Source organism: Sarcophilus harrisii, chromosome 2 (genome assembly GCF_902635505.1).
Source record: "Sarcophilus harrisii chromosome 2, mSarHar1.11, whole genome shotgun sequence".
In the NCBI taxonomy this organism is placed as follows: Eukaryota; Metazoa; Chordata; class Mammalia; order Dasyuromorphia; family Dasyuridae; genus Sarcophilus; species Sarcophilus harrisii.
Genome location: NC_045427.1, coordinates 381,184,327 through 381,211,347, shown reverse-complemented (window position 1 = coordinate 381,211,347; position 27,021 = coordinate 381,184,327).

Sequence of the window (27,021 nt, the reverse complement as noted above, 5' to 3'; positions counted from 1 at the left end):
TTGAATTCTTTCCAGAATCTCCCTTTTCCTCACTTGCTGCATTGACATGGGCACTCTTTCCCTATCCCTTCCTCCTTCTTTTTATTTTATCTCTCCCCATTAGAGTGTAATCTCCTTAACTGAATTAGGGATTGACCTGCCTATTGAATTTTTATCTCCAGAATTTAATATAGTAATTGGCACTTGATTGTTATTGTTCAGTCATCTAAGTCAAGTCTGATTCTCTCTTCATGATCCCTTTTAGAGTTTTCTTGGCCAAGATACTGGAATGATTTATTATTTCTTTTTCCAGCTCATTTTACAGATGAGGAAATTGAGGAAAACTAGTTTAAGTGACTTGCCCAAGATCACAGTAAGCATCTGAGGTCTGATTTGAACTCAGGACCATGAATCTTTCTGACTCCAAACCCCCTGCTCTATCCATTAGGCCACCTACCTACTGTCCATTAATTGTCTCCTAGTGAGCACTTATAAATGCTATATTTCCTTTTTATCATTTTCTTCATTTCATTAGTGCTTATCAATCTTTTTCCTCTTCACAGTAGTAAAAGACATAATGTTACATTTTTTTTTTATGATATAACTTTTTATGTTTGTATTTTTTATCCAGTTGGAATTTATTTTAATATATAAGTTGCTGGTCTAAATCTATTTTTTAAACTGGATTACTTTCCAGTCTTCTTAGAAGTTCTTTTAAAATTAGAACATTACTTCCTCAATAGTTTGTGTTCTTAGCTTTAGCAAATATCTCCTGCTCTATGCATTTGTTTTAAATCTTTTATTATTTACTATATTCAACTGTTCAACTTTTGTTTTTTAAGTTCAATATAGCATAATTTTGGATAATTACTGCTTAATAATAATATACTGAAATCTGCTTGAATCAAGCTTTTTTTCTTCCTTCTGAATCGCTTATATCCTTATCTTGAATTTTTATTCCTCAAAATGAAATTTTTTGTTTAATTCTACAAAATGTATATTGAGTAAGTTGATTAGTATTCTTGACCTGTTGATTCTTCAGTGTAAATATTGATGTTATTTTCTCTAATTTTGTAAAGGATTTGTTAATTATAGCTTAATTATTATGTTTATAATTATGTATATATTATATTTATCATATATTAATTATAATTAATATAGCACTAAATCGGTAAAAATTATTTGGGAAATATTGCCATTTTTATCCTATTGGTATGGTGTAGCCCTGCCATGAACATTGAGTGCCTTTTGTTGTTTAGTGAAAGAACAGTTTCTCTTCCTTTACTCCACTTTACTCCACTTTACTCCACTAACTGAAGGCCAGGATTTTCCAGTACTTTAGAGGGTTAGAGGCTCTTTCATTTCTAGCTAGCTAGAGCCTTTACCAATTGTGTTACCTCAATTTTAGCGGATCCAAACATTCCAGGTGCATTTAAACACTTAATAGATAGATTAGTATATGCAAAGAAATATTATTTCAAAGACATAACAAGGACAAATAATAAAAACTCGGCCTCTTTTCCCCTAATATCTGGTAAAGAGGTATCATCTTTCACCACCTTAGTCTCTGGAGAGGGGGAAAAGATTAGACTCATATCAATTCAGTTCCTACATAGAATTAAATCTCACCAAGTTCTAAATCCAATACTCTCTTCCTTCTTCCTTAATCTTCTCAGGACCCTGAATTCTTAAGTCTTTCTGCTAGACTAGCTGAATTCCTGAGTCAGAAACTACCTCCTTCAACAGTAGCCCTTCATCCCTTCCCCAGTTTATTAATGGTAGAATAGACTTTGGATAAACATTGTAGCCTTGGGGCAACAATAGCCAAGTTATAGTTGATAGATAGTCCAAAACTGTGACTCTTACATGCCATGCTTCCTTTCTCACCACATTGTTATTGTTGCTACAGAAGCAGAAAAGGGCCACACAAGACTGAAAGCCTTGTATTTTTATTTCACTATAGTGAATTTAAGCATAATCTAGTTTCCTTGTTTTTCTCTTTTAATCATATAAATTTTTTCTTTTACTCATATGGAATCAAAATTACTTTTGTTTCTTTTTTGGATTCAGCTAAAATATAATAAATTTTAGCTCTAAATGACTATATTAAAATTTTTTTTGCATGCAATCAATATGCATTTATTAAGCATACAATATATTCCAGGCACTCTGCTCAAACTTAAGATACAAAGAAAAAGTAAAAACAGTTCCTCCCCTCAAAAATATTTTATTTTAATGGAGATAATATGTAGAAATTATTACATAAAAGATAAATATAGAGCAATTTAAAAATAGCCTTTGAGTTATACCTTCCTATACTTTGAGGTACCCAAATAAAATAAAATGAAACACAAACTGCTCACACTATTCAAACAATAATGGGAAAGTATTATAATAGTATCAGGTTATTTATGCAGCACAGAATCACAGAATCAGAGCTGAAAGGGATGACTTAACCTTTTTACTCCAGGCACAAGTAATTGTGCAGTAAATTTGGGAGGTTTGTTGTCTAAGTTATTCTACACATATTTTCCATTCCTTGAGATCATTCAGACCATTACTTTCCAAGGTTTTAATTAAGTTTGTTTTTCCATCCATCAAATCCTGTTATATTTTCTTTTTTTTTGCTTGAAACAAACTAATCTCAGTCTTCTGTCTCTCTTATAAATAAACTTCCTCTCCTCCCAAATGGTTGAATTGTGCCTTTTTCCTTCTTGTCCCTGGCACTGGCTACATGACTATGAGTAAGTTACTTAACATACTAATGGGTTTTCCTCTAGATATCTTAAAATTGTATATAGAGTTATAGGTAGGTCTGTGCTCAAAAGCACAGACATAATAGGATGGGGCAATATTTTTAACACAGTGATCTGTCCCTACTGTACTTGAGGTCTACTGCTGGCCTATATGGTGTGGCCCAGTCTCTTCCCTCTTCAGATTCAGGCTAAAGTCATATAGCATGACCCCTAACTCCCAGGGTACTCTTTCCTTCCAATTTCCAGAGCCACATGGACTATTCTCTGTGAGGTAAATTCCTTCCCTCTCCTGGCTCAATTATATCCATGACCTACCTGATGATCTTTTCTGCGGCTTCCCACACCCTTTATCCCAATTAGACTCTATGTTGAATTCCTCTTCGCCTGCCAATTGCATATGAGTTTCCTAGGATTGAGGTTCTTTTGCCGGTTAGGAAATACACTGATGCAGCAGGTTCATATTCCTATTATCTCACATGTAAGAAGGGAATTATTTTTCCAGCCTTCTCTCCCCCTCCATATAAACCTAGAAAACATCCCACCACAAGTCTACGCTCTCTACTCTGTCCCCTTCTGTTTCCTGATAATAATTTTTAATAATTTATCTGTGTGCATCTGAAAGATTCTGGGAACTCTGACAAAAAAAAGTTATAAACAAAAAGATAATATCGAGAAAACAAAAGTCCAATTCTCCAAACAAAACATAACAAAACGCAAACCACCCACATTGTTCAGATAATAGCAGAATAACACTGTTTATAAAGATTATAGGTAATTTATACAGCACAGAATCATAGACTCACATCTGGAAGGGACTTTGTTGAGAGGTGATTTGGCCTGGGTTCCTGCCTCCAAGCTGATTAATCATCCAAGACATATGGGTGCCTAACTTTCTTTTAAAGCAATCCAGGGACACACTTCTAACCTTTGGTCATTATTGCAGTATTAAAATTGAGAAGTCCAAACTCAAGTAAAGCTCTATGTTTTCTTAAATTTTAATGAATTCTTTTGTGAGATATAAATAGATTTCTTTTTATTACATACTCTACAGCAATGATGAACTACAGCAGTGAAACATTTCTCTTTTTCATAAGCTTTCATATAAACTTAAAGTTTATTATGTTTTCTCCTAAGCTAATTCTCTAAACAAAACTACCAGATATCTCTGATCTTTACGAACATATTACTTGCTCTGTCACTAATTAGTAGATTTCAGACTAGTCACTTCTACTTGTGGCTCTCACTTTTCTCATCTGTGAAATGAAAGTTAGATGTTATTGCTCTAAGGTTTCTTCCATATGTAAAATTCTATGATTTTAGGTTTCAATTCACAATCCTTTAAGGGTCTTCCCAAAAGATTTTCACTATTTCCCCCGAATATTGAGGCCTTCCCCTTTAAAATTACTTTTTGTTTTCTCTGCAAGTATATTGTAAATACCTAATTATGTACATGTTGTCACCTTCGTGTGAATGTAGGTTTCTTGAAGATAGAGTTTGGTTTTGCATTTTGATTTTTGTGTATCTCTAACACAGCAAAGGACTAGGCATGTTTAAGTGATTAACAAATACTTCTATCTCTCTTTTCTCTCTGTCTCTGTCTCTGTCTTTCTGTCTCTGCCTAGATACCAGTTTGTTTGTGTCTCTTCTTCTCCCTTCCCTCCCTTCCTTCCCCTCCTTTCTCCACAGCAACTCTTAGAATAACTACTAAGTAATATTAAAAAGAGAATTCTTCAGCGTGGGAAGAGGCTGAGATAGTTCTAAGGTATAACCCCCAGGATAACCTTCATCAAAGGGGGAAAGAGTCAGAAAGCAAACAATAGGAAAATGATAGAGGAGGGAAGGAGATTGAAATTGCCAAAGAGCTCAGGAACAAGAAAACTCTATTAAAGACTTTTGTAAGACATAAGAAAATTAATCAACATCTATTGAGGCAGAGGACTCTGTGGATTTCTAAGAACATGGAACACAATGGAATGTTTCTAAATAGTTTAAAAGACAAATGAGAATTAATGACTCATATCAGAAAAAAGAAATAGAATAAGAAAAAGTTGAATCCTTAGAGGTCAAATTTCACAAAAGAAATGAGAGAATAAGTAGTTGGTAATACAAATACACAGAAGTGAAGAACAATCTGGGAGAAGAGAAAGAAAAAAGCAACAGCATTAAAAGAAAATACAGTCTCTAAACTAGCATAAAATATATTGATCTCACACACAAAATATATAGAAACAACTTAATGATTATAGGTCTCCAATGAATATAAGTCAAAAAACCTTAGCATCATAATGAAAGAAATAATACAGGAAAACTTCCTAGAACTTCTGAACACAAAATATAAAGTGCCAATCAAAATAATTCACAGATTGCTTCTAGAAAACAAAACAACCCTGTGCTGCAAATTTCAAGTCACACAGTGATTATCAATTGACACCAATTATCAAGCCAGGGTTAATTTAAATGGGTATTTACTAAAGTGTTATGATAAGAACAGATGGTACATTCTCTCCATGAGTCTGGGACACAATCTCTGAACAGAGTCCAGGGGAAATAAATTCATGCTTAAAGAGCTTACTTAGCAAAGGAGTAAATTCACAGTTCCTGATTATTCAGAGACTTTTTTCCTAATGAAGTTTGCCTTTGTCATGGTTTTCTCCTGGGCTCATTGTTGGGCCCTGAAGGTGTGTTTCCTCAGTGTGTCAACTGTCTTTAAGTCCTTAATACTGACATAATTTATCACTGTTCTGAGGAACCTGCTAGGACATTAATGGAAAGTCTAATCTTTCAAAATTCATAAAGATTTCCTCTGGCCAATTGAACTGGGAGAGGAGAAACTTAGCTCTCTTTCTTCTTTCCCCAAACCTCAACAAGTGATTTTTCTGTTTCAGATTTTGGAGTGAAATTCTACCATTAAACTATTACAACACTGCAATCCTAGGTTCTAAACTGGATCCTTATTTTATCCGAATCCCATAGGGACAAAGTATCCTTAAATAACCACAGTATGTTCCTATTTCATCCAATATCTAAAAGCACTCCACTTCTTCTCAACCTGATTGACTAAATTGTTCATACTTTGTTTAATTCCTTTTTGATTGATTCAATGGAGGTAGGTGTTCTCACATCATAAAGTTATCACAATGTAAAATATCTTGTCACGTACAAACCAAAATGAATAGAATAGTTGACTGATTGATTGATTCAGCAGATACTCCTTCCTGTGAAATCATATTGTTTACAGACAATTGGCAACCATCTGTTCTGCTTTCAAATTCTACCCTAATTCTATTCTGCTATATTTATTTCTTAAGCACCTACTGAGTACAAAGCACGAAACTAGCTTCTGTAATACAAAAAGCAACAGAACAGTAGTCTTTGTTTTCTAGAAACTTGTACTCTACTTTTACGATATGAAGTCATAAATAAAATATAATTTTAATAGAGAAAATACAATAACAACTAGAATCATAAAGGCACATTGCTTGTAGGAGATGGAAACTGAACTGAGCTTTGAAGAGGGTTAATTGATTCCAAAAGACAGAGGGTAAGAGGCAATACCTTCCAAGCATGGGACACCTCCGCCTGTGCAAAGGCAAGAAGGAGGGAGACTTCCTAAGGATTTGTTATCATTTATAGGCATCTATTTCCAACTTCCACTCTAACTTTCTGGCCCCTGGTGGGTTATTCAGAATATGTAGACTAGCAAGTAAGTTGGAATGTCTAGAATATAACATGGAGTAATAGAAAATAAGCTTGGAAAAAGCTTGGTCCCGGAGAAGGGTTGAGAAATTGTATATCTCTCCTCTTTGCAAAAGTGAGAGAACATATGTAGGGCTGATTGTAGTTGCAAAGAACCAAACGTGCCTCAAAAATAAGTAGGCTAACCAACCTATCCTTTCTTTTGAGGAAAGAGTGAAGACCTCTCATAAGAATGTGATCTTGACTTATACCCTAATTATAACTTGTTGTTTGTGCTATAGCCAAAAATCACAGATGTTTGCTTATATTTCCATCCTGCCCCTTTTGCCACAACCAGCATTAAGTTCCTAATATGGTAAAGAGTGTGTCATTGGTTAGTATTCTTTGTCTCTGGGTAGATTTCCATGTTAGGATTTACCATGTTATTTCCATGTTATGTAAATCTGGACTCCCCAGCCAAGGGGAAAAAAGGTCAGAAGGGGTAGGGACTTCCAAATTACTATCTATAATCCTGTGTTTGCAGCTTGTACTTTGCACTCCTCTATTGAGACACCTTGTCTTCTGGGAGTTGCCCTTTCTTGGGAGATTGTAACAAATCCTTTTTGCTTTTCCCTTGAGGGTCTCTGATTTTAATTTGGGTAAGGGTTACTGTCCCACACAGTTTTGGGGACTCCTCCAGGATATTTCCTGTTTGTGAGGGGTTTCTCCCATACTGAATTTTTGGGCAGGCACCTGCCAAAGAGTTCTTCAGTGGTTCTTAGACTCGGTTCCAGAACTCCCACTCTGATCTGGTAAATTCCCACAGGGAATTTCTACATTGTACTATTACAACACTGGAATCCTAGGTTCTAAACTGGATAAAGCAAAAACTAAAGTAAATGGAGCTCCAAACTGGGATAGTGAAAATTAATTCAGCTCAGCTGAGAAAAGTTTGGAATCAATCAGGTAAAGTTGTGTGCACAACCCAGATAGGGCAAGAAACTGATGAGCCATGGAAGACTCTAAGTAGTTAGAATCCATAAAAGTATTTTTCCTTTGATTAAAAACTGGTGGGGCAGCTAGGTGGGGCAGTGGATAGAGCACCAGCCCTGAAGTCAGGAAGACCTGAGTTCAAATCTGGCCTCAGACACTTAATACTTCCTAGTGGTGTGATCCTGGGCAGGTCACTTAACCCCAATTGTCACAGCAAAAACAAACAAACAAACAAAAAAAACCCAAAAAACTGGTGCACAGTCTGGGTAACTGGAATTGGGAATGGGAGACTTTAATTGGTTAGAGTCTGTAAGAGTGCTACAATTTGCCTTTGATAAGATTGGGTGAATCCTCCATCAAAGGGGACAAGATAATGTGAACCCATGGGAAAGAAACAATTTAAGGTAGTTGGTTCTAAAAATCTACTTAGTGTCCTAGAAGAGAGCCTTTTAGGAAGAACTGGGATGAAGTACCAACATTTATAGAAAAGGACAAAGGAAAATTATTAAATATTGTTGTTTTGTTTGGGCAGGTGCTCTGTTTGGAGGAAATATGTCTTTTTGGCCAAAGTACAGATCCCTTGAAGGCTGGGTGTAAATTCAAAGAGGCCTTTAATACTGAGGAGAGTGACTATGCAGCCTTGTGTTTGTCGACTGTGGGACAATTTTTGTGCCTCCCAGTCAAGTGGCTCTGATGGCTGTAGTCCCAGAACTCCCCTTCTTGTCTCCACCTCAAGGAGAAAAATGGGAGTTCGATTGATTTAGAATAGCAGTTTTATGTGTGTGTGTGTGTGTGTGTGTGTGTGTGTGTGTGTATTGTTTTTTTTGTCTTCTATTTTTCTCTCAGTCATCTGAACTACAAAGGAAAAGATCTGGCCATTTGGGATTTAAAAGTGCTTCTCATATAAAAGTGGGGTCTATCCCTATGTGACTTGGAAAATAAAATCTTTCCTATTTCTCTATTATATGGGTTTAGGGAAGAGTACAAATCTTGGGTCAAAGATAGAAGCTATTGTAAAGATTATGGGAATCTAGGATAGTAAAATTGTTGAGGGGGAAGAGGAGTTTTCTTCCCCCAAAAATGTGACCTAAATTTGTATCTTTAAATTTAAATGTTATATGATTAGAATTACTTTCAATTGATATATTTGGGAATAAGATTTTAGAAATATGTATGCATAAATATTGAAGTATTGTTACTAGAAATTTAAAGCTGTATTTGATTTGATTGTAAGTAAAAACTGGATATTAAAACAAAGTTCTCTGGTAACTTACCTAAAGAGAACACGTTTGTATCTCTTAATTGAATGAAAAAATGAATACTTTTATGGATTCTAACTACTTAGAGTCTTCCATGGCTCATCAGTTTCTTGCCCTATTTGGGTTGTGCACACAACTTTACCTGATTGATTCCAAACTTTTCTCAGCTGAGCTGAATTAATTTTCACTATGTGTGTCCCTCCAGAGGGAGGAAGCCTGTCTCCAGAATATTCAAGTGAGATTTTACTGAAATGACTCCAGTGGAAAAACAGATATTTACTGGTTATAATGGATCATTTGAAAGGATGGGTAGAAGCTTTCTCCTGAGTTCTGGTGCTTTAAGAGGGGTTAGTGGAATACCTAAGCAAGGATTGATAGAGACTAATTATTCTGATAAGGGAACATTATTTACTTCTAAGGTTTTATATGAAATAATGGGGGAAGGGATTGCAAATTAAGTGGCAATTCCACACACCTGGGCATCTGCCCTCATCAGGAAAAGTGGAAAGAATGAATCAGATTCTTAAGAAATGAATTACTATGTTAGAGACTAAATTTCCCTGAATTAAATGTTTGCCTAATGCTTTGTTAAAGAATTAGAACTGTCCCCAGAAGTGATCTGGGACTTTCCCCATATGAAATGCTGTTTAATTACTTTATTTGGGAGGGGAAAGGGAAATACCCTCTTTTAAAATAAAGGATAAGTTTTAAAGGAATTACATACTGGCAGTGATCTCATCCTTTTCAGCTCTTAGGAAGCAAGGAATGCTGACTCAAACAACACCTTTGGAGTTTGCAGATCCAGTATGCTATTAACGACCGAGACTGTCTGGAGCATGAGAAGGAATGAACTCATCACACTAGGATCAAAGGACCTGTGGAGAAACCTCAAAAATGGACTGTTAAGGACAATTTATAACCTCTAAAAGTGACTTCACATAAGGGCAATTCAAAATATTTTGGTAGGAAGAAAGATTAATTGTGCTTAGAGGAAATTTTAACAATATTGGTGTTGTCCCTGTTATTTATATTTCCAGAAAAGTTTATAGGGACTCCTAGATTAGAGGAAGTTGAATTAACATTTTTTAGAATGAAAACATTATTAATGTTAATTCTGATATGGTTCTTTAATGTGAAATTAGGACTATATATTTTATATTCTATGTGAGTTTTAATTGGTTGTATTGAGTCATCTTAAAGCTGTTCTCATTGTTTAGGGGAATTCTGAGAACAGTGGTCTATGTCCCTTTGAACATGATTAATACCAGAACATGTTTTGTTATAGATTGGTTATTGAGCATCTTAAAGTATTGAGATGAGCAACATCTTAATACTTTGCTTCAGCATTACATAAATGTTGAATTTAAAACCATCTACTTAGATATGAAGTTAAGCTGTGAACTTTCTAGATTAAATCTCTTACTGTTATCATTGTAAGATTATAGTCAATCCTTACTTAGCATATGTGATCCTTAAGAGCTAAATTTACCTGAAGCTTTAATTAATGGAACTTGCTTTTTAAGATAAAATCTCTTGGGACCGTAACTGATATTATATGGAGTTTTGAATTCAGGTACGATTGTGTGGTGAATCATCAAGTCAGTAGCCCACCATCTGTAAGAATTATGCCGCAAGTTACTATGAGGAATGTGATCCTGAATTGTTACAGGTGAAGGTTAGTATCTGGGCAAGAGTTGGGAGGGCAACCTTAGCCTCCAATTAATGTGGGATCCTTCTGACTCAATTTCCAGGTGGAGTTCCTTTGAATAAGAACCCACCTGATTATTCCTGAGTCTAGCTATAAGGTGGAATTGTAACTGCCTACAATTGCTTAAAGTCAAACTGAGCTAAGGATGCTTTATCCTGTCATGTATGTGCTCTCAGGCTGAGGCCTGAAGGACCAGTTTTTGATACTGCTTTTTCTACTTATAGAAAATTTCTATAATCAGGGCAAGTAGTCAGGAAAAGCCATGAGCACAATTCAAGTATGTAAAATCTTTTAATTTTCAATCTGAAAATACGTGGTCATGATATGCTAAATAAGTAGGTAAATATTTGGCCTAATCATCTATCTGTCACTAGATGCATATTCTGTCTGTTTGCTTAACATTTCTCTTATTACTGATTTCCATGATGAGTATCCTTATTTGTGAAGAGTTATCTACTCCAATGACTGGGGATACAAATGGTTGGGGTGATAGGTAGGCCCCAGATGGGAATTTGGGGGTAAAGAACCCCAATTTATATGCTGAGTAGATTCAGACAGCAAAGGCATTGGATTTGTTTGCAAACCTGGCCATTCAGACTAAAGAAGCAGTGCTCTAGCACAGATTGGTATTGGACTATTTGGTTGACTGAAGAAGGTAGACTCTATGCATGAAAATTTTGCAGTAAGAAAATCTTTGATAATGGACAGGTAGTGAAGGAAATCACCAAAAATACGAGAAAATTGGCCCATGTCCCATTCCATACTATGAATTCATCATTTAATATCTCTTGGTCTGGAGGAAGTGGTTTGGTTCTTTGGTTCCTTATAGCCTTAAGTGGAGTCATATACTACTCCTTGTCTACCTCTCCTGTGGGATGCAGCTTATCCCAAGGATAGTATAGACATCACTGGTCAAGATGGTAAAGATCGAATAACCTGGAGGGGAAGTCCAGTTAGACTTGGAGTATTAAAAGGACAAGGATGGATCCCAGTAGAGAAAAAGGACACACCAGGTCCAGAGGGATCAGAGACTGAGAACAAGGTGGTTGAGCAAATGTATCAAGAGTGATGTGAGAGGTCTTCAAAGATTGATAAATCAGAGGAGGGGTGAACTGAAAGAAGACCTCTCCTAAGAATGTGGCCTTGACCTGTACCCTAATTATGACTTGCTATTTGTGCTATAGCCAAAAGCTGCTGGTGTTTGCTTACATTTCCCTCCTGTTCCCTCTGTCCTTTTTACCACAATTAATATAGTAAAGAGTGTCTCATTGGCTAGTATTCTTTTTAGTGTCTGGGTAGATTTCCACATTAGGATATAAGCTTGGATTCCCCCAATGGGAGAAAAAGTCAGAAAGGGGTGGGGGCTTCTGGGTTAGCGTCTCTATAATTCTGTGTTTTGCAGTTTACACTTTGCACTCCTCTGCTGAGACACCTTGTCTGCTGGGAGTTGACCTTTCTCCAGAGATTGTAACAAATCCTTTTTGCTTTTTCCTTGAGGGTCTCTGATTTTAATTTGGGGAAGGGCTGCTTTTCAGTCTGGGATTACTACCCACCTGTTATACTTGTGGAAGATTTTTTGGGGAGGAATGGGAAAGGTTCCAGATTTGTGATTTCAATGAGGAACCCCCTTTCCAAATAAAGATTGGCACCTGCTTTGCATAGTTTTAGAGAGCTTCTTGGGGGATTGAGAGGTTTAAGTAACTTGCCCACAGTCACATAGTCAATGTGTTTCAGAGACAATACTTGAATGCAAGTCTTCTTGATTCTTAGGCCGGCTCAGTCTCTGCCATATCATGTTGCTTTTCCCACACTTGTATTTTTTGACAAGTATTCATTGATCTGGGTCTGCTGTTTTGCTAGAAGCCCTCTGTAACTGTGTCATGATTATTCCCAGATATAGTTAGGACTTTGGTGGCTCAGAATTATTAATATGATCTTTCCAAGATGGCCGCTCCATTTATGGGTTTTAAAAATTATGAATTTAATAAACTATCGTATTTGGGAAATCAAATGGGAATCTGATTAATATGGCTAGAATGTGTTGTTTCCTTCCCTTCTACATATAAGAAATGAATATTTCTCTCTTACCTTTAATAACTATTGTATTAGGACCAAGTTTTTTTCCCTTTTTTACTTTCTTATCCAAAAACCAACCAGTGTGGAAAACATAGGCAGCTAGATGGCACAGTAGATAAAATGCTGGACCTGAAGTCAGGAAGACCTGAATTCAAATCCAGTCTCACATATTTCTGGGCTATGTGGTCTGAGTAAATCATTTAATCTCTGCCTTAGTTTCCTCAACTGTAAAATGGGGATAGTAATAGTATTTCTTAGAGTTGTTGTAAAGATCAAATGAAATAATATTTATAAAGAGCTTGGCACATAATAGGTACTTAAGTGCTTGTTCCTTTCTTCTGCTTTTTAGCTCTATATATTCATGACTGCAAAGGTAGTTCTTTGTCTACTGAACCAACCACACTGCCGCTACTTCATCTGTGCACATTTTAAGAAATTTCTCCTAGGCTATCCTTGAATAAATCTCTCGTCCCATAGCATGAGGATGTTTTCTTCAGATGATAAGTGTGCATTGCTTCCTCTCCATACAGGGTTTTGGCACTCGTTTTGAGTATTGTGATTTTATAAGGTCATCCTGTGCTTGGGGAAAAGAGGGGAGGGAATTGTTCTTTCAGTAAAGTGTTTTCAAGGTTATATAATTCAAAATGAGTCCTGCTTTTCGCTGTAGTTTACAAGTTCTTTTAAAAATTCCCAGTACTTTGAAAAATTCTTCACATGGACTTATCACCTTTTCCACAAGGCCTTCAAAACAAGCACTTATAAACATTGCTAGTGGTAAGCCTTTGTGATCCAGTGGAATAAGTCTTTAGGAAATCTGCATCTCAGTCCTGGCTCCAGGGCTGCTTTGTGTCCCTGGACAAGATAGTTAATCTCTTTGTGATTTAGGAATGTTTCCTTAGCTATATGTTAATATATTGAATCAATCAGTGATTTTTATCAATTTAGTAACTACCACCCAGGCTGATCTTAAACAGTGCAATAACTCACTAGAGAGAATATTGCCTGAGATTCAGAGAGCATTAATACTTTGTACAAGGTCACACAGCTAATAAGAAATGGATAAATCTTGCTGATTCAAAGTCTAGCACATTATTCATGCCTTCATATTATCTCTCTTTCTTCAACTATAGGACAAAGATAATAATATTTGTCCCCCCTTATGTGAAAGATATCTCTGAGATGATGGTTGTAAAAGCATCACAAAACTCCCCATTCATTATATTAATGAAGAATAAACTAAGTCATAAAGATATGAAAATTGTTTTAGGGATAGATTTCAGCATAGGACATACTACAGTAAATTTAGAGCTAACATGACCCTTGAGATCATATACTTCAACTTTCACCATTTTACATATGTGGAAACTTGGGCTGAGGAAGGCTCATGGGGGGGGGCTCCAGAGCTGGAAACAGGAGTGTGCTGATGCATGGGAGTGATGAAGTTCTGGATAACTAGATGGGTTTGGTAGAGAAAGCCTGAAGTACTGATAAGATTATAATACTCCAATACTTCCTGAGGCAAGCAGGGAAGGGCCCTGATGGGGGGCAGCTCAGCCTTACAATCATACCCCAATGGAGATTTTGGGAAACTCCAAATTACTATATCCAATCAGAAAATCAAGTTATGCTGTCAGACCCCCAGGGTTAAAATTACTCTATAAATCTATCCATGCCCTGGGCCATTTTTTGCTGAATCCCTTTTGGGATTAGCTTAACATGGCATTCTGTCTCATGGCATCTTTCTTTTGACCCCCTTCCCCATGCCTGATGGTATCTTTTTCTTTGTTATGGCTAATTAACTCTTTTAGGGTGCAAACTCCTCTATGGATTTAGCCTTGTAGTCAAAGGTGTACTCCCACCTCATGGCTTATTCCCTTTCTCCTGGTTAGTTGTGAGTTCCATTATGGAATTTGTCTTTTCCCTTGTTAATTGTTAAAACCCCTTACCTTACTAACTCTATGGCCTCCCACATCTATTTCCCATCACTCCTGGTATCTGTTTTATTCTTCATTTTGTCCATAACCTCTTCTTGCAAAAAAAGGTACTTTCTGGCAAAGAGAATGCCATTGTGAATTCTTCACCTTACATTCAAACCAGGAATTGCTAGTCAGGTCCCATCATTTGATGCTGAACCTCATCATTAGCACCTCACTTGCAGGGACCCAATTGTTACATTTTCAGTGTGAGCATTTAACTCAGGAATCAGAGAAAGCTACAAATTGGGGCTTGATTTAACTGTTGATTATGTAGATTTAAGAAGTGATGGAGAAAATGGGAAAAATGAAGATTAACCTTAAAGTATATTCTAAATATATTTTTTCCTTTTTGAGAGCTAGATGTTAAAAAAAAACATTTATCAGCACATCCCTGGCTGGAAGAGAACGTCTATTCCAACCCTCTTATTTTACAGAAGAGGTGACTGGCCCAGGGTCATACATGTAGTATCAAAGGTAACTATGTCCTCTGGCTTCAGAATCAGTGCTCATTTCACTGGACCCTGCTGCCTCTGGTTTCCTTTTTTCTGTCATGGGTTGGAGTCACTTCTGGGCAGCATCCAGCTAGCTGTTCAGCAGTATTAGCTTGAGGTGATTCCAAAGTGCCCATGAATAGGGAAGGAATGAATTGACTTACTCCAAACAGCCAAGAGTGTGTTTCTAATTAGTAAAACTACCTTGACCAGCTCTTTTGAAAAGAAAGCAGGGAAATCCAAATGTAAATAAAAAGTCCCCACAGTTTCTCTCCACCCCCATGATCTGGGTCACTCCATCTCACATCCCTTCTGGGAGGAGTTGCCAGTCACCAATAAAAACTCTCTACCATTATCCCTTCATAGTCAGAATGCCCTTTTCTCTTTGCTTGAAGTGTTATTAGTTTTTGTTTGTTGGAGATTTTTTATTCTTCCCCTGTGGGCAGCTGGGTTCTCTATAAGGGAGATAAAGAGAGGCAAGGAACAAGAAAGTTCTCAGAATTTTCTCTTGCTGGGGAGGAGGCAGGGAGGAGCATGGGAGGGGTGGGCAGGATAGCTGAGTCTGAAACCCAGCACCCTGAAGGAGGGGTCTATGTGTCTCTATAGAACTTGAGCTCACATTCATCTGGTTTCCTTTAGATGCGTGGAGCAAAGTGGCTGAGTTATTGCATTCTTTCTTGATGTCTTACATAAAATCATATTATTAAGTCCAGAGACAGTCAACTGGGCTCTGTTCTCCTGGCTGGCTTTTCATCGTCACCATAGCAACTTTCATCAACAGTCTTTTCACCTCGGTAGAGCAGAGTGAACTATTTCTCCTGCTAGTTTTTCTACATTGTCTTTCATTTTCTCCTTTGTATTTTAATTACTCGTTTAAATTTTAACATAATGGTCATTGAATTATGTGACTAATAATTATATGTTTATATAAATAATCACTTATAATCATCGGCTATATAAATAATTATGGAATTATTTAGAATTATACTACCTTTTACATACAAAACTAGAATACTTTTTATATCCTAATATATTGTATATCATATGCGTATAATATAATACATTAATTGCTCTAATTATACATTATAGCATATAATTATATCATCTATATATTTTATATACTTTTTCATATGTATAATTATAATACCTTTAAATTTTCTACATAATATTTTTATATACTATATATGACATTTTAAATATGCTACATAAATAATTACACAATTACTTATATCACATATCACATAAAATTATTTAATTATTTATAATAATTTTATGTTCTACATGTTCTAGAAATAGTTATATAATTATTTGTGGCATATAATATATAAAGAATGGCATAATTATTTATGATAATTCTATTTTGCAAAAATAATTATGTAATTCTTTATAATTATTTTTATCTCTGCCTTATCTCAGAAAGGGGACTAGATAACATAACAGGGGCCTTTCAGCTCTAAATTTCATGATCATGGGATCATACTTTTGGAGTTGGAAGTACCAGAGAGGCTACCTCTGGGAAACTGAGGCCTAAAGAATAGAAGTGATTAACTCCAAATCACATAGTGTCAGAACTGGAATTTTAATTTCCATATCCCCCAATTCCATTTCAAGTATTCTTTCCATTTTTCTACAATCCCAAGATCTTCCATGAGGATTTTTACTATAATCCCAAGTTTCTCCATAAGGAAAAGATCCTCTTTTACTTCTTTTATTAATATCCCCTTCAGGGCCTCCTTTAACACCAGTAGAACTGAATTCCATTTTAGCCATGAATTTGAACAGTGTCGAGGCTCGAATGGGGATTTGGCAGTAGCCACAGACACACATCCATAGCTACAAATTATTGACCCTAAGGAAATTTCAGTTGAATAGGCAAAGTGTGGTCAGTAGCAAGACTTTTCTTGGGCACTGGATTATTTAGTTGCAGGTATAGCTGTGCAAGGGGAGAATCCTCTAGTAGAGACAGATTTGTCCTGTTATGAAGAATCTGGGAAGAAAGCAAGTCCTGGGAGAAAAGAAGTGGGGGAACAAGATCCTTGAGATGATAGCCTGAGGGCATTAGTGCTGCAAAGTGAGATGGTAATAGTGAGCACCAGGGAATGTGGCTCCGGGATGGAGGGAACATTTCCCCACAGAATGTAGGTAGCCTGGGGCAAAACTCCATGCTAGTTATGATTCTGCATATGGCATTTATATCTAGAAGCTTCAGTGGGGAAGAGTAGCCAACCAATGAAAGGGATCCATTTTACTCAATTCCCTACTCAATTCAATTCTGTTCAAATCATAGCTTGTCATTCATTGACCACTTGAAACTATAATTTTGGCCATTTCTGCTGCATCAGCCCCAAAGCTGTTGCCAAAAAGCAGGACATCAGACCAATGGATTAATATGAACTTTTTCCAGAAGAGGAAAAATTGAAGAGGAGGGGCACAACAACAGTGGATTGAGCTCTGGGAAAGTCCCCAAAGTCTGGAATTGTAGCAATTACTCTGACCTGATTTGGAGAAATCATCTATCCTGCCTATATCCTGTTTGTCAAATTCCACTCGCCTTCCCCCTTTGTCCCAAACCTACCTCTCCCCTGGCCTGTAGTGATGTTTGAAATTCCATTAACCATCCTTTCCGATTAAGGCATTGAAATTCCCTATTAAAAGGCAAATGTGTCTCATAGAAGCAATAATCTAAAAATAATAATAGTCTATATTACTGCAGGGTTTTCAGTTTCCTTATAGCAATCCTATGAGGTAGGTAATCCAAGTATTATTGCCTCCATTTTACAGGGGAGAGCACTGAGACTTATAAGATCAGTGATGTGGAGCCAAAAGAGACCTCAAATATTGTTCAGACCAACCAGCTCCTTGTAGAAAGGCTAACACAAGAGGCAATGATTTGGTATAGTGCAGAGAGAGAGAGAGATTCAAAGTCAGGAAGACTTCTAGTTTTTGTAATCTCACACATGCTACCTAACTTCTCAGTTACTCAGTTGCCTCATATGTAAGATGAGAGACTTTGACTAGATGATCTCAAAGGCTTCTTCCAGCAATGATTCCATGATCTCTCTTTTTCTGCCTTCAGGGAACTAGCAGAGACTGATGCTCTAACCTCAACCTCTAATATCTAGGATTTTTTTTCCCCAGGGGAAGATCATGGTGGTTGGGACATGGAAAGAGATTCATTTAAAATCTAGCCCATTGGTTGAGAAGACTAATATCTTTTCAAATAAGTCAGTCAATCAGTATTAAGTGCCTACTAAGGTTGAGACACTTTGCTAACAAAAAAGAAAAAGAAATATAGTCTCTGCCCTTAGGGAACTTTCAATCTAATGGGAGAAGATAACACAAGAAAACTAAAAAATTGGGGATGGACAGAAGAGAAGATAAGGTTTCTGGTGTGGAGGCAGGATGGAGAAGTCCAAGGTCATACAGCCACCTGTGAAATGAAAAAATGGTTGCTGAGACCTCTCCTTAAATGGAATTTTGGAGAATTTATTTCTTGACCTCTAAACAGAGGGCCAGAGGATACCAAGTGGCATGAGTACCAAGGCTGATGTAATCTTGCAGAACGATGAAGTTCCTGAGGACACAATGGAAAAGTCCCCCGGGAATGCAGTCAAATGAGAAATGAAGGGAAATAAGTACTTCTCCCATCTTTCATTTTGCCCTGGAGCCAGGAACAGCAATCTGTCAACTCTCGAGATCCACTGGACGCTCAACTTCATGTGCAGTTAGGATAGTGTGTTAACTAACCTGATGGAAAATTCAAAAGCATCCTTCCAAGAGCCTCCCCTGTGACTGCTGCTATACTGTGACATACATAGCAGACTACAGAGGCTGCTTCTATACAGTGCTACAGATGTCACTTAGTGTAGAAAGAAGAGTCCATCCTTTTCTTCACAAGACTTTTGTTCTCTGGATCCAGTGATCACACTGGTGACATGTCATACATGGGGTTGTTTTTGTACTGTGGTTAAGGTCAGGGTTGTCATTTGTAGGTCCTAGTGGTCATGGGTGGCCATAGAGTAGTGAAAAGAACACTGGCTCTAGAGGAAGAAGACCTGTATTTGAAACCAGCCTCTATCATTTATTGCTCCTGTGACCTTGGGCAGAAACATGATCTCTCAGGACCTCAGTTTCCAGATCTGTGAAATGAGGGGATAAATGATCCTAAGTTAGGAAACCTAGCACAGAATCATAAAATGTCAGAGCTGAAATGGATTTAAAAGAGCAACCAAAGCTATAACCAGCAATTTTAGTGCCTGGGACAAGCTTTACAAAACATTGCCTAGGGGGAATGACAGTATGAAACACATCCTTAAAATAATTTTTTAAAACAGGTACAGTTCAAGGGAAAGGGAGAGACTTTAGGATACCATCCCTATTTGGGGTGGGCTGAGACTCCAGAACATTGGTCCCTGAAGGCAGAGATTTTGGAATCCTCTTAAACCCTTGCTTGGATATTTACTGCTGAGGGTGAATGTATTGGGGGGTGAGGGGAAGGAGAGGAGGGGGAGAAGGCAGAAGGTTTGGAGGAAGCAGAGGGATCCTAACCCCAGGAGGAGCTCAAGTGGGGTGTAATCACATGGTGGGGAGGCTATCCATAACTTTCTATTTTAACTATTCTTCCTAATTAGGTAATTAATTGCTAAAGGAGTATAAATGATGTCGATGCCCTCTAAATTTCAGTGTCCTGGATGTTCCCTAGTCTCCCTTTTCTGGTTTTGCTCTTAGTTAAACCTGTGATGTCTTTTGATTTATGTATAAATTGGATTTAAGTGAGACAGTTGCACATAGTCATCAGCCCCACTCTGTCTTCAAGAGCCACTACCATCCAGTGGCAGGACTGAATCAAGACAACTGGTAATGACTCCAAATGCAGGGGGTGATCTTGATGTCTTTGATGTCGAACTCATCGGTATCATATAATTGGAAATATCATCTCTCTTATTCTGTGTGATATTGAGCCATTCAGTACTACTCTCTAGACCCATTTTCTGATTTGCAAAACATATCTAGAATACCATATTCAGCTCTATGTGCCATGTTTTAATAAGGACATAAATAACATGGAGCACATCCAGAAAAGTACAGTTTTGATGGTGAAAGTACTAGAGGCTATGGAATATGGAAGTCTCTACTATGCTATCAGGAGGGACACTCAGAGAAACAGGGGAGGATGTGGAAAAAACAGAGCAGTATACCTCTGAGAAATCTAACTACTTGCTTGGTTTTCCTTTGTGTATTTGTGTTCCCCTGTCCTCTCCCTCCTTGTGTATTCTTGAAGAGAATCTTGGACAAAGGTTCTCTCTGTCCTAAGTACATGATAAACTAAAATGCTTGGGTATAGGTAACAAGCTTGTCTCAGTTGCTCACTTGAGAAGAGCCTTATTTGATCTTAAACAAGAGTTCATAAGACCTTAGCCATGAGTAATTTTTGTATACATCTTCTGTATATCTTTCATAGACCATCTACCACATACATTGGAAGCCTTTCTCTGACTCTTAATATTTCATGGATAACAGCACTGTATTTGAGTTGTAAATGTCTTATCATTCATTCTTGCTATGAGACTGGCCTGTTTCCTTTTCTAGTCATACATATGGCATAATGGATAGATCTCTGGACCTGGAACCAGGAAGATCTAATTTTAAATACAATTATCCTTTTCACATTATAAGTTTCTCTCAGTTTTAATATATTGTGGGGTTGGCATAAGAAATTAAATGGGAATTTTGGGGAAGTTTTGTGGAGACTGCAGATTACTCATGAAGACCAATTGACAACACAGAAAAAGTTTAAAAATTTAGAAATACATAAAATATATGTATAATATTACATAATATTAAAATATTTTAACTGTTAATACCATAAAAAGTCAGACTTCTCTGGTATGAAAGGAGAGATAAATTTTTATATAGATTTTCCAGATCAAGGAGCATCTCACCCCTACCCCCTGTGAAGTAGAAAGGATAACTGTATTTACTAGCTATGTAAACCTGGACAAGATACAAGAATTGCACATGTTTAACATATATTGCATTACTTGCTGTCTAGGGGAGGGAGGTGAGAGAAGGGAGGAAAAAATTTGGAATGCGAGGTTTTGCAAGGGTGAATGTTGAAAACTATCTTTGCATGTATTTTGAAAACAGAAAGCTATTGATAAAAAAAATAAAAAATAAATAAAATATTTTTAAAAATAAAAATAAACTTGGACAAGTCTTTTAATCTCAACCTGCCCCAATTTCCCTGACCATGAAATGCAGATAACAGTAATACCTCCCAGAGTAACTCCAATCAAATAAGATAACATTTGTAAAGTATTTTGCAAACATTAAAATTTTTATAATATATATGAATATAATAGAATATGAAATAATATATAATATACAAAGTAATATATATATATATTACATATATATGCATATATATGATTACTATCATTGATGACTTCTTATGTCACACTTCACATAAAAGGAATCACTAATAATATACCAATCTACTTGTACCTCCTGTCAAGATATTAGGAGACATCCTGTTGTCCAGAGCAAAGGCTTAGCAAGCAAGCTGTGTCCAAAGCTTATAACAACAATCCTTTGCACTCATCCTCTGGCAAAATTACATAATTATTGTATTGTTTTGACCAGTACCAGGTGTTTTCTGAGCTCAGATAAGTATTCATGCATGTTCTGGTCATGAAGCCCTGTTATGAATCAAATTTGTCTTACTGTTGTTGTTACTTCTCATTGTGAGGGCTATAACTCTACTGTATAGCCATTGGTATAATTACTAAGATCTCCCCACACTGCTTTGGGTCCCCCAACTGGGACGGGGGTCTAGCACATGTGTCTTTCCTGGCAAGATGCTTTTCTCACTTTCTTGTCTCTTGCCTGCTCTATTTGGCTCTGACCATCCACAGATTAGAAGCTAGTTCTGCCCAGTCCCATTAATCTTTTTTATTTTCAAAAATATTTTTTATCAACTTTTTTACATCATTGTTACTAATCACCTAATACTGATCAGCATTCTAAAATTTTTTCATTGATATTTTGCTTTCCTTTGTTGCTATCATTATATAAATTGTCCTGGTTCTTTTCGTGTTACTTAACTTCAACTGATATATGTCTTCCCAAATTTCTTGGAATATTCTATTTTGTCATGTCTGATGATATAACAATTTTCTAATACATTCACATGTTATAATCTCTTCAGCTATTCCCTTTTGGTATGATTTTCCTACTACAAAAATAATACTATGAATATTTTTACTTTTTTATAGATATGTTTTTGTATATATGAGATCTTTCCATCTTTGATCTCTTTGGTATGTATTCTTCCTATTGGCATCAACCATGCATCTCTATGTGGCTTTTTTGGCTAACCTTCAATAATTCTTCTGAGATAATTCATGATTAACAGACATGAGGCATTATTGGGAAAATATTGGTATTAAAAAGTAGAATGGTTTTTGTAACCCCTAGTGATTACTATAGGACACATAGTAGGCACTTAAGACTTAACAAAAGCACATTGAATAAAATTGAAACAAGATTAATTTCTCTGGTGGTTTCAGATTGCTAAAAATTTTAAAGATAGATAATTTTCAATATGTACCTAATAATCAACTTTAAATGGAGATCGTTTGACAGAATCTGTCCAGCACACACACACATACACAAGTGCTCACATGCACTGGAATGTGTAGGAATCAATTTGAAGTTGTTCACAAGAGCTGACTTAAATTTTCACTGTGAGGAAGGTCTATCTCAGAAACCAGCAAAGGCTCGAAATCAGGGTCTGAAATTGTTTTATTAATCATCTAGATCTAAGAAAATGTTGATAATATAAATTAAACTTAAAAATATGATGTACATTTTTTCCTGTAGAGGTACGATTGATAAATATTTACCTTGCACGTATATGGAAAGGACAGTCCCTTTCATCATTAGGAGTTATAATCAGTGCAATGTGTACTTTTCATACATTTTGTTTTTCTAATCTGAATCATTAGATCAATTTCCTTTGAAAGACCATGATCTCATTGAGAAGGTCTACAATGTTTAAAACTAGATACAATTGAAACAATATAATTTATAAGATCCTCATTCCTAAAGAGATTCCTTTCTCCTCTATGGCACTAGTGAATACCTTCTCAAAACCTAATCAGAAAATGCGTCTACTTTTTGAAACACCACCTCTGATAGGATACATCAATTTTTAATTTGAAACCTTTATGTCTAGATGCCTATTTAGGTGAGTCATTTGCTATATGGCTATGTCCTTTTAAGTGTAATCAATGACAATCATGCTAATCAGTGTATAAATCATCTCTTTATTGTACTGGATGTTTCTTCCTAAAGTTTGATTAGTCAGAACTTTGCAAGTAATTCTGTAACAAAGCTCAGCTCACATAGAGGATTGAAGGAAGGATGGGAAATAGAGGGAAGAAGGAGAGTCAGATGGACAGACACAAAGAAACACTCCACTTGAATGGTGACAGAAGTCTCCATTACTTATTCAACCTATTCTGTTCATCCTAATAGCTGGCTAACTTACAATAGTTCCAAGTTGAACTTGGTAGCAGTATAAAACTTTTCTGGTTCATGGATTCCTTTGGCAGGCTGGTGAAGTATGGACCCTTTCTCAGAATAATGTTTTTTGCCTACATTCATAATTGAAGGAAATGCTAAATTTCAATTAAAGATTAGTAAAAATAAAGATATCAACTTTTCCATCCAAGTTCATTTGGGGAGAGGGGTTATGGACTTTAGATTAAGAACCATTGCTCTATGGAAATATTTTTTAATTTGCAAATTTGCAAAATAAAATAAGAAGAAATATAGAAGTGGACACAAATAAAGCAATTTTGTTACTATTTTGTTCAATTTAACATATATATTAAAATACATTAACAATTCACATTTTCTTATATAATCCACTTCTGTATGTAAGAAAATGTTTGGGTTTGCTAACAATTGTTAAATTTATAATTTAGAAAAAAATTAAAAAGGAAGCATGACCTAGGGATTTTTAAATTGTCAGTTTTCATATTCCTGAAAGTACCAAGAGGAAGTGCTGACAGTACCTCTTAGACAGACAAAGTAAGTTAATTATTACATCCGAACTTGCTCATTAGCCAGCATGACCCAAATAGAAACAGTGCAAGATAGGATCATGTCAATTCCAGATCATTACATTAATAATAAGGGCATCAGGGCCTGGAAAACATTCACATTGCTCCACCCCTCCACTCCATCTCTATCTTTATCTGTCCCAAATGCCTACAATGTAACTGACAGAAATACAATATAGGTTCCTATATTCCTATGTAAAACCTATTATATATCATATCATATCATATCATATTATACATATACATATATTATACATATATAAAAACACCACTATTCTAATTTCTAAATCATTCTTCCCAGGTAGCATTCATCTTCAAAAATGCTATTATGCCATCTGTGAAATCATACCAACCTATTCCATTTCTCCTAGGAAACAAAATTAGAGAGCATTGATTTATGGTTTAGAATATGTTGGCCATGAAAAATCTAAAAATAAAAGGCATTTTCCTAGATAGAAGATGATTTTGGGGCCAGGTGGACTTCTGGAACTTTTCTAGATAAATGTCTTTTCACCTCTTTTGTTCAAGCTGTAGGGAATTCTTGTGTGTGTGTGTGTGTGTGTGTGTGTGTGTGTGTGTATGTGTGTGTGTGGAGGGTTTACACTCTAGACTTCTTTGACAGTTTAGTGAAATCTATGGACCCCTTCCTAGAATCACATTTTTAAATGCATGAAACAAAACATATAGGATTACAAAGAAAACCAATTATAAGGTTTTGAAATGTAGTTATTCAACTAGAAAAAATAAAAGTTTTATTTTCTATCACAGAGTTAAGAATCCCTGATGGCTCAGAGTAACTGTTTCTTCTCTCCTGGTTTCTGCTGTATTTCCATTGGGCATTATGATTTCCTTTGTCCTACCAGAAGCACTAAAGGTTCCAGAATACTTTAGGGATGAAGTATTCCAAGAGAAAAATCTCTATTCCTACTACATGACAATGATGTAATATAGTCACACTTCTAAAGGACATTCTGATGGTTACTCACAGAGATCTCATTTTCTTCTGCTCCTGGGGCCAATCCAAAGGGGAGTTAGGAAAAGATCTCCTCTTTCTTCCCCTTATCCTTTCCATAAGGCCTGTCACACGATTCCCAATGCCCTATCTTGGCACTGAAAGGAAATCATGTTTTATTTTAATTTATCATGTTAAATTCAGTGTTGACATGTGTTTGAATGGCATATTCATAGGAATCATAAGTAGTTTGAGTTTTAATGAGTTTTTTTGTGTGTGAGGGAATGATGTATATTTAGCCACTTGTATATTTGACATTTAGTCATTTTAGATTATGTTGAGAAAATATTCTTGGCTTTGAATTTAACTTTTTTTAACCTACATTACTATTATTGATTACAGCGACAATTCTCAAAAACATAGCACTTTGAGTCCTTTCCCTGGAACAACCCTGTGAAGTAAGTAGTATAAATATAATTCCCATTTTACTGATGAGAAAACCAAGGCACAAAAAATCAAAGTGGCTTGCTTATGAACACAATTAGTGTCAAAGGCAGGATTTGGACTTGGCTTCTGACTTCAAAACCCAAGGTCCACTACATCACAATTGTCACACAATTGCTAGAAAAATGGACTCAATGTCTATAAAATGGATTTACAAATTACCTTTTTATTAACTATCAGCAAAGGAGCTGATAAGAATAGTTTTTTTTCCAGCAGGAAGAGGAACTGGGAGTTATTGGAAGGGGGAGGGCATGCAGAGGAAGCTCAGAAACTTTGATTTTCTGAATGCAGGAGAGAGATCATCAATAAGCTAAGGGCAAGGAAGGGTGCTACTCCTCTAATCATACAATCATGAGCAATTAAAGCCTCGTTGCCTTTCTGACTCATTAAAAGAGAAATCTATCAGCACAAAATTTGCTCTTTCCCAGACATACTTGCTTGGCAAGCTGTAGGACATAATGAAATTATCCCCTCTCCACTCTCTCTTCTTTGTCTCAATCAATGTCTGGCCAACTGGCATCATTACTTTGGGGAGTTTACTGATCTCTATCCTTGTTTATTTTCTGTCTGTACTTTTATAAAGATTTTTGCCTTTAAACAAAGATGAGGTGATTTTGGTTGCATTTTGACCAAGTGTTTTTGCAAGGAAGTGAAAGTCAGTTGCCTAAGACTGAACCATAAACCTGTAATAAGCTCTCAAAGAGAAGGCTTCACAAAGATCTCTCTTCCCAAAGTAATGCTGACAAATTAGTGTAAATTGTGGAAGAAGTAGATGGGGGAATTTATTTACTGTTTGTTTGGGAGAGACCATCTACCAAATGTGAACAGAGATCCTCAGGCTGGCAAGGGCAAGATGACCTTGAATTGATACCATTTTGAAGGGAGTCCTCTAACTAGTCTGAAAATTTATTACCCAAACACAAGATTCTAATAAGACAAACTACAGAGAAAATTGTATCTCATTGGAACACACCTGATGTCAGACAATTCCTACAATTAACACATTCTTCCAAAATTGCCTGGTATCCTCTTCCTGATTATTTAATCTCCTAAATATGGAAAGGCTGAGCAGCCTAACCCAATAAGCTAATTGACCTTTTTTCTTTGTGAGGTGATGTCTCCCTAAGATTATGTAAAACTCGGTATATATATCTTCCTTGACTCCAACCGTGGCAATCCATCTGGCAACTGCTGATGCTAAATAAACTTTTTCTCTTCTAGCCTTGTATAAAGATGTAATGACCCCTACTCAAATGGAACAGGATAAGAGGAATTACTTTCAGAGAAGGTTTTAATACTTTTGTGTTGAGAATTCCTCAGTGAAGTCACAGATCACTCCACTTGACAGGATCTGCTTTTCTGTAACTGAGGAACAGACCTAGTCAGTGGTACTTGGTCTGAGGTCTTGCTATTACCTCCCTTTTTACAAATAAAAACACTGAAGATAAGATAGGGTTACATCCAATCAATTATTAGTGAAGCTGGATTCAAACCTGGATCTTCTGACTACATCACCCTTACTTT